Source organism: Marmota monax, unplaced genomic scaffold, assembly GCF_021218885.2.
Source record: "Marmota monax isolate L192 unplaced genomic scaffold, Marmota_monax_Labrador192_F-V1.1 WCK01_AAM20220418_F8-fsc00038, whole genome shotgun sequence".
NCBI classification, from domain to species: domain Eukaryota; kingdom Metazoa; phylum Chordata; class Mammalia; order Rodentia; family Sciuridae; genus Marmota; species Marmota monax.
The window spans coordinates 3,615,500-3,624,531 of record NW_026692498.1 but is presented as its reverse complement, the minus strand read 5'-3'; the positions used below and the strand labels follow the sequence as shown (position 1 = coordinate 3,624,531).

The following is a 9,032-nucleotide window of genomic DNA, read 5'->3' as shown; positions in this document are numbered from 1 at the left end:
GGATCACAAGTCCAAAGCCACTGGTCCCAGGGCCTCCCCCTGCCCCCGTGGAACGTCGCCCGGGGTCTCACTGGGAACCTGAAGCAGCTCAGCACTTTCTGGGGTTGTTTTTGGGTCCAGACACTGAACCCAGGGGCTCTACCACTGAGCCACGTTCCCAGCCCTTTTTATTTTTTATTTTGAGACAGGGCCTTGCCAAATTGCTGAGGCTGGCCTTAAACCTGATCCTCCTGCCTTAGCCTCCCGCCCGGGACTGCAGACGTGACCCGTGTCCGGCGACGCAGCATGATGTTTGTGAGAAGGCAGGCTCACGAACGTAAACACAGCACCTCTGTCATCCTGAGAAGAGCCCTTGACTCTTCACACCACGCCCGTCACATTCTGTCCTGAGTTCACAGCTGGTCATCTGAGTGGCGGCTGACGGAGACCCCCTTTGCCTCTGGCCAGCATGCCCTCCTCCTCCTCTGGGCTCCCTTCCTCTGCCTCCGGCTGCGCCTTAGTTGGGGACATGCAGTCACCACCTCGCTGGGCCCTCCGGGCTCACCTCAGCCATGGTGGGGGCGTGGCCCCCGCAGGTGTGAGGCTCCCGCGCCGTGTGCAGCCGCGTGGGGAGCCCCGAGGTCTGGCTGGGTCTCTCTGTGGTGGTCTGACTTGTGAGTGGCCCCGGTGCCGCCAGCCAGACGCCTGGCCAGTGTGGGCCGTGGGGTCCTGGGACCCCTCCTCTCCGGGGCTGCCACGTGCGGGAGCCGGGTTCTCTCCTCCTCCACCCTCAGTTGGAACACTTTTTTTAAGTACTTTGTTAGTTGTCATGGACACCATCTCTTTATTTGTTTTTTTTACGTGGTGCTGAGGATTGGACCCAGGGCCTTGCACGTGCAAGTCAAGCACTGCCACTCAGCCCCAGCCCGGTCGGAACCAATTTTGAAGAGAAACTGACCTCTAGAACTCCCCGGCCGCCCGCGGGGACAGCCTGTGGGAAGGCAGAGGGAGGTCTGCTTCCTCCATTCACGGGTTTTCAGGTTAGGGAGCGGGTCCCTTCAGAGCAACCAGTTCTTTAAGATGCACCTGGTCTGTGAGCCTGGGGTGTTTGGAAAGCACATCTGTTAAGTCCCAGAGCTCGACCAGTGTCCTTTGTGTCTGAACAGGCCACGCTGTGAGCCCCTGGGGAGATGGAGTCCACTCCGCCCACTGCTGACCTCCTGTGCGTGATTGTGGTGCGGTGGTCGTTAATGACCCAAATGCCACGTCACTCCCTGGGCCCACATACACCTGGAGAGGCTCATCTCCACCCGACCCCAGGTTCAGGGCACTACACAGCACTTGGTATCAGATCTCGTCAGGGTCCTCTTGGCTGGGTGGACACTTCTTCTTTGGTTCTGGTGACCCTGATGGTCAGGTCTTTTGTAGACTACTTCCAGCAGGGACTGCGTTTCCTCTTGGTTAGGCAGGGCGCGGGCTTGGTGGGGGACACGGGTGAAGCCCTTCTCATCACCTTCGGGTGCCTGCTATCACCTGACTCTGGTGGTGGGCGGTGGCCTTGGTCACAGGGCCCTGGGGCCTGTTTGCCGGGCCCCTCCACTCTCACCGCTCTCCTGCGCTCTGTGGAGGGAGTCGTGTGGCAGCCCACCCTCGGGCACCTGTGAGCAGCTTGGGCCCCTGCGTCACGGTGGCCCTGTGAGCCGACTGCTTCCCCCAGCTCCCCGGGAGCTCCAGGCCACCAGAGGCCATCCTTGGTCTTGGCCAGCGGTGCCTGGGACCAGGAGTGCTTTGGATCTGGGTTTTACCAGACAGGGCCATGTTTTCCCATGTGGGGGAACCTCAGGGGGGAGCCGCCTCATGTTCCACGTGCGCCTGCACACGGCCTGCCAGTGAGTGCTCACCACGCCCCACAGTGTGGGGGCTCCAGCTGTGATACCAGACCAGACCTGGCTGTGAGGTGACACTATAAATGTCACGACAAGAAGCCAATGTCTGGGCCCAGTGTGGTGGCACCCACCTGTAATCCAGTGGTCGGGAGGCTGAGGCAGGAGGATCTCAAGTTTAAACCCAGCCTCAGCAACTTAGGGAGGTCCTAAGCAACTCAGCGAGACCCCGTCTGTAAGTAAAATACAGGAAAGGGCTGGGATGGGGCTCAGGCCGAGGGCCCTGGGTTCAATCCCTGGTTACAAAAAATAATAATAATAAAAGCATCAGCAGCAGCAGGCCTGGGGGCCTGCACGGCACTTGGTATCAGGGCCTGCCTTTTGGGTTGTAGGTAACTGCCCTGCGGGTCTGGCTGCCCCGTTGACATCTAGACACACTCGGGATTGAAGAGACGCCTGGGAACAGGGCCCTCCTTCCCGTTTCTGTGAGGCGCTTCATGTTGGGGACCCCGCACGGTCCTTCACCTCGAGGATCAGGAAATGTTTTTAAAAGAGGAAAAAAGCCCCAAGGGTAGATGACACCAATAACCTATGAGTGTGGTGAGGAACTGGGGTCAGGCTCAGGATGTGGCTCCGTTCTGGGGCCCGGGTCTCCTGCCCTCCAGGGCTGGTGCTGCTTCTCACCCGTCTGCTTCCCACAACAAGGTCTTAAGCTTCACACTAGGGGTCATTCTGGGCTTGGGGTTAGGGATCGGGACCTCGGCCTGCATGCCTGTCCCTGTTCTCTCACACGCTCCAGTCGGGGCAGCCTCTGCGCCTCGCTTCCTGGGAACTTCCTGTGGCCCTCGCTCTGTGTGCGACACCCGCTCCAGGCCCTTCGCCGGCTCACTGCCTGTCAGCTGCTCAGCGTGGCCGGGGCTGCACGCGGGGGGGGCTCTTTCTCTTGGCTGAGAATCTAGGTTCCTGATGGCTGCATGTCTGGCCCGGCCTGTCATCTGTCACTCACCCACCAGCCTGTCATGAGCTCCCAGCTCAGCTTCAACACTCCCTCGAGCTCGATGAGCACTGCTGAAACAGCCGGCGTCCCTGTGGTCTGCAGTGAGGCACAGACTGTCCCCAGGAATGGTTTCTCCATAAAGTGCCACTAACTCCGTCTGCAGTTGTATTCATTTATATTATTTTGTTTTGGATTTTAGAGATTTAAAAATGGTTTTGATTAACTGCATTTTGGAATTACATGAAATATTTACCCAATTTCAAAATCAAATCTAAAAACCAGTTTGTCCTCTCTCTCGGCTCCCGGCTGCCATGAGGGGGCTTCTCTTCTTGTACACCTTGCTCACCCCAGGGAACAGTGAGCAAGACGTTTTGTAGGATTGTTCTTACATTAAAAAGAAGAAAGCACCAAATATTTATGTGTGCCTGTGAGCACGTGTGTGCCGTGTGTGCCTATGAGCACGTGTGTGCCGTGTGTGCATGTGACACGTGTGTGCCGTGGTGTGTGAACATGCCTACATGCCCCCCCCCCCCGCCTCCCTGTGACCGAGCAGCTGCTGGTCACACTCCCTCTCGCTCGCCTTCCCACGTAACAACACATCCTGGAGATGGAGACGCGGCCCCGTGAGGCTGCTCCCCTGACTGCTGCCACGTGCCCTCCCTGGGGCTGAGCCTGGGCACCCAGCCGGGCTCCTGCTGGCGGATCTCACAAACAGATGAACAGAGTGGCCACGTGGAGCGCGCCCTCCGATTTCCTCAGTGGTCTCGAGGTTCCGTGGCCTGCGTGGGCTGCTGGCTCTAGTGCTTCTGGCCTGGGTTCCCTACAGCCATGGCGCCTGGCTCAGCTGCCTGTCCCTCGGGGCACCTGGCTCCATGAGCTGCAGCCTCCTGGGCCTGCCAGCAGGGGTCCGTGCTGCCGTGGCCTCTGTTTTGTGCTGCCTCTGCAGCCTGGGCCTCCTCAGAGACGGCTTCCTGCTGCCTGAGGGGCTCTGGGGAGGCTCAGGCCGAGAGCTCTTTTCTTTGGAGGTGCTGGGGACGGAGCCAGGCCTGTGCCTCTGGGCACACGGGCTCCCACTGAGTTGCGCCGCCAAGCCTGGCCTGGAGCCTGGCCTGGAGCCGTCCTCTCTCCCCAGCCTCCTGACTGGGGCCGATGTCTGACTGCGCAGCTCTCCTGAAACCTCCCGAGGGCCCTCATTTCTGGAAAGTCACAAACGGGCAGTGCCTTGGGTGGGGGCCGGGGCTGGGTCCTCCCCAGGCAGGCTCCCTTCCGGCCTCCCTTGTACAGGACGGGGGCCAGATTTGAGTCTCAGCTCATCTCCCGTCGAGGTTTTCAAAGCCTGGTTTGATGAGAAAGCTGTCAGAGCCTCTCTGCCGGCCTGAGGGCTGCAGGCTGGGGCTGGGCCTCTGAAGCCCGGGGCCACCAGCTGCACCCAGGGCCTCGCCCAGCCCGCTCACACTGACATCCCGCCCTGCAGGCCCTAGAGGTCACGGCTGTGGGGGGTGGTGAGAAGAGTGGCCGGGGAGAGCCTGAGGCCTGGGCCTCAGCAGCCACCCAGCACTGCTGGCCTGAGGCTGCGGCTCCTCACTTGGTGACTACCGTTGCCCTATCCAGGAGCCACCACAGGCGGCCCCTTCACTCAGGCACTCCCTCCAGGCCTGCTTCAGGCCACACCCTTGAGAAGCCCCCCCAGGGCTGGAAGGCTTGAGCTTGGGCTGGGGCACCTGCAGCCCCGGGGCAGGCCAGAGGGGTGGCTGCTCTCTCTGTTCCTGCAGCAAGGCATGCGCCCAGTACCAGGCCTGTCCCTGGGCTTGCTCGGGCTGGCCGTGCAGCCTGTCCCTCGGGCCTCAGGAGCCTGTCCTCACACCTCAGCCTGCAGCCTGGCCTGGGCCTGGTCACGGGGCTGGCGCTCCTGGCATCCACCCGGCAGCTTTCTTGCAGACAAAGGCAAACTTTTTTAGGGGCTGGGGCACCAGGCTGAGCCCGGGGCCAGGGCTGTGTGCAGACGCTCCTCTCCCTAGACACAGCACCCACCGGAGCCCGCCCAGCCTGGGGCTCGCCCTCCTCAGAGGCCACCTGCGCCCTGGAGCAGCGTCCCTCCTCCTGTGCGGTGGCCTGGCAGCCCCCCACGGCAGCCTCTCATCCTGCGAGAGCGGAGCTCTTGGCCCGCGGAGCATGTGCAGACGGCCCCTCGGCAGCTGCCTTGTCCCTGTCATTTCAGACCCAAGCACCGGAGGAGTGTCACACAGAGGCTGCCCCAGAGAGCCCGGGTGACTGCCAGGGGACCTGTCCCTCACTGCCGGAAGCCGTGCCTCCTCCCGTCTGTGGTGACTTGGATCTTCAGTGTGCAGGACTGGTCCCCCCTGGTGCTGCTGGACGCTGCGGCTGGCCTCAGGACACCTTGGGACCTGGCCTTTCCCTCTCTCTCTGCTCCCGGCTGCCATGAGGGGACAGCCTCGCCGACCACACGTTCCTGCCGCAACGCCCACCTCGCCCAGGCCAGAGCAAGGGGCCAACCAGCCCTGGACGGAGCCTCCCCTGTCCCCAGGCTCTCTGTCACTCTGCCTGCTGAGCACGGCTGCGCTGGGTGGCGCGTGAGGCCGGGGGAGGGCTAGGCCCAGGGTGGCACCCAGGAAGCCGGAGGGCCTGGCCATGCCTGAGTGTGATGGGCAGTGCGACATCAAGGGCCAGCAGGAGCTGGGCCCCTGCCATGGCTGTCCCTGTGCCAAGGACCTCACGGTGGTCACTGAGTCCCCACAAGTACTCTGCGAAGAGGTGGCTGGTGCCCCCCATGTACAGAGGGGTTCAAGTGAGAGGAAGCCGGGGACATCTCCTCTCTCCCAAGGGGAAACCGGAGCAGCCCTGCCTCGGGACAGTGTGGAGGTGGACACTGATGGAGGCCACAAAGACGAGGAAGGGGGTGCCCACGGCCCACCTGCCCCCCAGGGGTCTCGGCAGGTGGGGGCTGCTGAGCGCGACGTGGGGGATGCAGCAGCGCTGGCCGTTGGGGGTCCTTCTGGCTGGGCGGGGGGCCCTCAGGGCTTAGCTGGGCTCTGGCCCCGTCCCCAGGAGGGTGACCCAGAGCCTCGGCCTCTCCTGCTGAGAGCAGGCAGGAGGCCTCCCGAGCAGCCGGCCAGCGCCCGCACCCCTGCCCTGCCTTCCTCCTCTGTCCCGGCCCAACTCAAGCTGGTTCCGAGCTGGGCTGGGGCAGGCCCTGGGCGGGGTGACCCGTCACTTCCCCTCAGGGCCGGACACTCCACAGGGCTCCCCTCGGCCTTCTGGAATGGCCTCCGCGACTCTGGCTGCCCTGCGGCCACCCGACGGGAGAGCCGGTCCCATGGCGCGTCCTGAAGGGACTTCAGTTCCTGTGCGTTGTACTCGCCCTGCTCATCCCCAGGGAGGCCGCCGCCCAGAAAGGACCCCTCCCCACGGCACGAGACCAGCCAGGACTGCGAGGGGCCTCCCCTCCGCAGTCGGGAAAGGAGCAGAGGCCATGGCCAGTCCTTGGGGCCCCAGAGACATTCACGAGGCCTGTCGAGGGATGAGGACATTGCGGGCGGTGGTCCTCCTGCCGTGCTCAGAATGACCGCCTGTGCATGGACACTGCCCTTGAAAGGGGTGGAGGGTCAGGACTGTCCAGGACACACATGGGCTAAGTCCCGGGGGAGCACCCCTTCCCCGCCATGGGCCGGGCACTTTGCTGTCCTGCTCTGGGCTGCAGGAAGGGGGCAGCACAGCCCGGGGGCCTGAGGAAGTCCTGCGCTCTGCCTGTCCCATGGCGGCTGGCCGCCACTCGTGCTCAGTCACTAGCTGGCAGCTCCTGAGGAGGAGGCGGGGCCCATGCAGCGCTGCAGGGGCCTGTGGCCCTCCCGCCCCCAGCTCTGGGCACAGGGTCGGGCATGGGGTCAGCCTCGGAGCCCACACGGAGCTCCCAGCGAGGCCCAGGCACCTGCTGGCTCACCAGGCCCTGTGCTCCTGTCCTCTCGCGGGTGGAGCGTTTCCTCCACAGGGTGCCTGGGCGGGGGCGAAGTGGGTCTGCCCAAGGAGAGAGGAGGCGACACTTGTGCGGGGCGCCTGCTCTCAGGAGTGCCAGCTGCACTGGGCAGGGCCCCCCATGCCAATGGACCACTTCTGGTTGCTGGTCGCCGGGCTGCCCTGCACAGCTGTGTGGGCTGCTCACCGCGGGCGCTGGGAGTGGTGCTGGCCTCCGCGGCTGCCCAGGGGGCCTCTTCCCGTCTGCACAAGGTCTCCTCAGCTAGCAGAGTGGCCTGCCAGAGAGGCCCGAGTCTGTGGGCAGGACGGCGGGTCTGCTGCGTCTCCCTGGAGGAGGCCCCTGCGTTCGCCAGCCAGGAAGAGCCACTGCAGCTAGGAGGGCTCCCCAAACCTGCCACCCGCAGCCCCCCACACGGGCCTCCACGCAGGTGTGGACGGCAGTAGGACACTGTGTCATGGTGTGACCTGATCAACGCAGTCAGCCAGCGTGCAGGCCACAGTGACAGGTAGCAACGGCACCGACCGTAGAATGAGATTTGGCGAGAGGACGACCGTGGGCAAGAGGGGCCACAGAGGCCCGAGACTCGTTGGCTGCCCTCTGTAAACACTGTCACAGGCTGTTCCTGGGTCCTGATCCTGTACTGCTTTCTGTACTTTGTACCCAACCCAGGACACGGTGGTCGTGTGGCCCAAGGCTCGGGAGTGGATTCTCGCCCCCGCTAGCCACGAGCCCAGGAGACGGCTGTCAGGGCCCTTCTCAGACCCCAGATGCGGCTGTCTGAGGCGCCGTGCTGACCGCCGTCCTGGCTGCTGTGACTGGCTCGCTTGCATGACGCTAAGGAAAGTCCCCGAGCTGCGGTTTTCCTCCTGAAATTCCCAAGACCCAGGCCAGGAAAGGCCGTCCTGCACAGAGCTTCAGCCTCTACAGGTGGGGGACAGTCCTGGCCAGGTCCACAAAGCTCTCTGATTTGAATTCGGACGGACTCTGAGTGTTTTCTGAAGCGGCTTCGTGACGTCACAACTGCCAAACCATGGGAACAGCCCGGAGCGCACGTGGCCCGTCTGCACCGTGAAGGAAGGCGCTGCCATCGGCCATGGAGGGAGTGAGGAGGGGACGGGGTCACAGGAGACCACGGGAGGGCCAGAGCAGGCGGATCCAGGACATGTCCAGATGGTGGTCCCTGGGGTCGGGAGGGGGAGAGACCCGACAGGACGGGCTTCCTTTGGGGTGAGGAGAGCGCGCAGGAATCGGAAGGCAGGAGGGCGCGTCACCGTGTCCCCCCACGAGTCCCACCGCCCTGTCCTTAAGGCCTCTGTCACGGCTCCAATTCAGAAACGCAGTGTCCCTGTTCTGGCTCAGAATCGCTCAGAACCCCGGCCCGGCTGCAGACCACGCCGCCGCCCCGCGACCCGGCGCCCGCTCTCGGCGACCCTGTGCTGAGCCACGTGCATCTCCCCGTCCTCGGCCACCTGCTTCCACGGCTTTTCTCCGTGTCTGTATGTTTAACGGAGGTGACAGGGGGGTGTGGAAGTCACCCCAGCGGTCGGCCAGCTGCAAAGGCCCATCCCCAGAGCCGCGGCCGCCATCCGCACCCGGCTCCGAACTCGCTCTTCACCTGGACAGGCAGCTGTCCACGGGCCAAGGAATGACCAAGTCCCCAGGCCCCTGCAAGTCACAAACAGGCAGCTCTGCTTTGGCAAAGTGTCCCTTCCTATAAGTCACAGTCTCCTGCAGCCCAACGGTCCTGGTGACCCCCAGACATTCCCAAGAACACTGGCCAGCGAGGGTCTTGACCCTACTGTCCGCCTCCCGAGGTGAGCTTCAGGCCGCGGAGCCACTCGGGACCAACAGAGAGAGGTCAAGTCCACCAGGCCAGTGCCGCCAGGTTCCACTGACCAAAGCCCCCCACGAAAGGGGAGCTGGGCTGGGCCCTGCACAGGGTGGGGGCAGGATGCAGGTGGACGGCTCCTCTGGCTGGGAGCAGTGACGGGGTTTGGGGCCCCGTATCTGAGCAGGGTCCCTGCTGCCACCTTGCTCCCTGCCCAGGTCAGAGCTGACCGGGAGGCACACATGGCCCTGCTCACAGCCAGGGGAGGTGCCGTCCACCATCACCCTGCTCCCTCCCTGGTCCACCCACCGTCTGTCCCCCGTGCCGGGTGCTTTGTGGGGTGCGCCGTGCAGC

The 9,032-nt window shown here is 63.9% G+C and overlaps 1 protein-coding gene across 14 annotated transcripts in view; it reads right to left on the bottom strand.

The window, feature by feature from the left end:
• The window catches only part of Shank2 (SH3 and multiple ankyrin repeat domains 2), a 402,506-nt gene that overhangs the window by 35,387 nt on the left and 358,087 nt on the right, over positions 1-9,032 (bottom strand). The window lies entirely within an intron of this gene.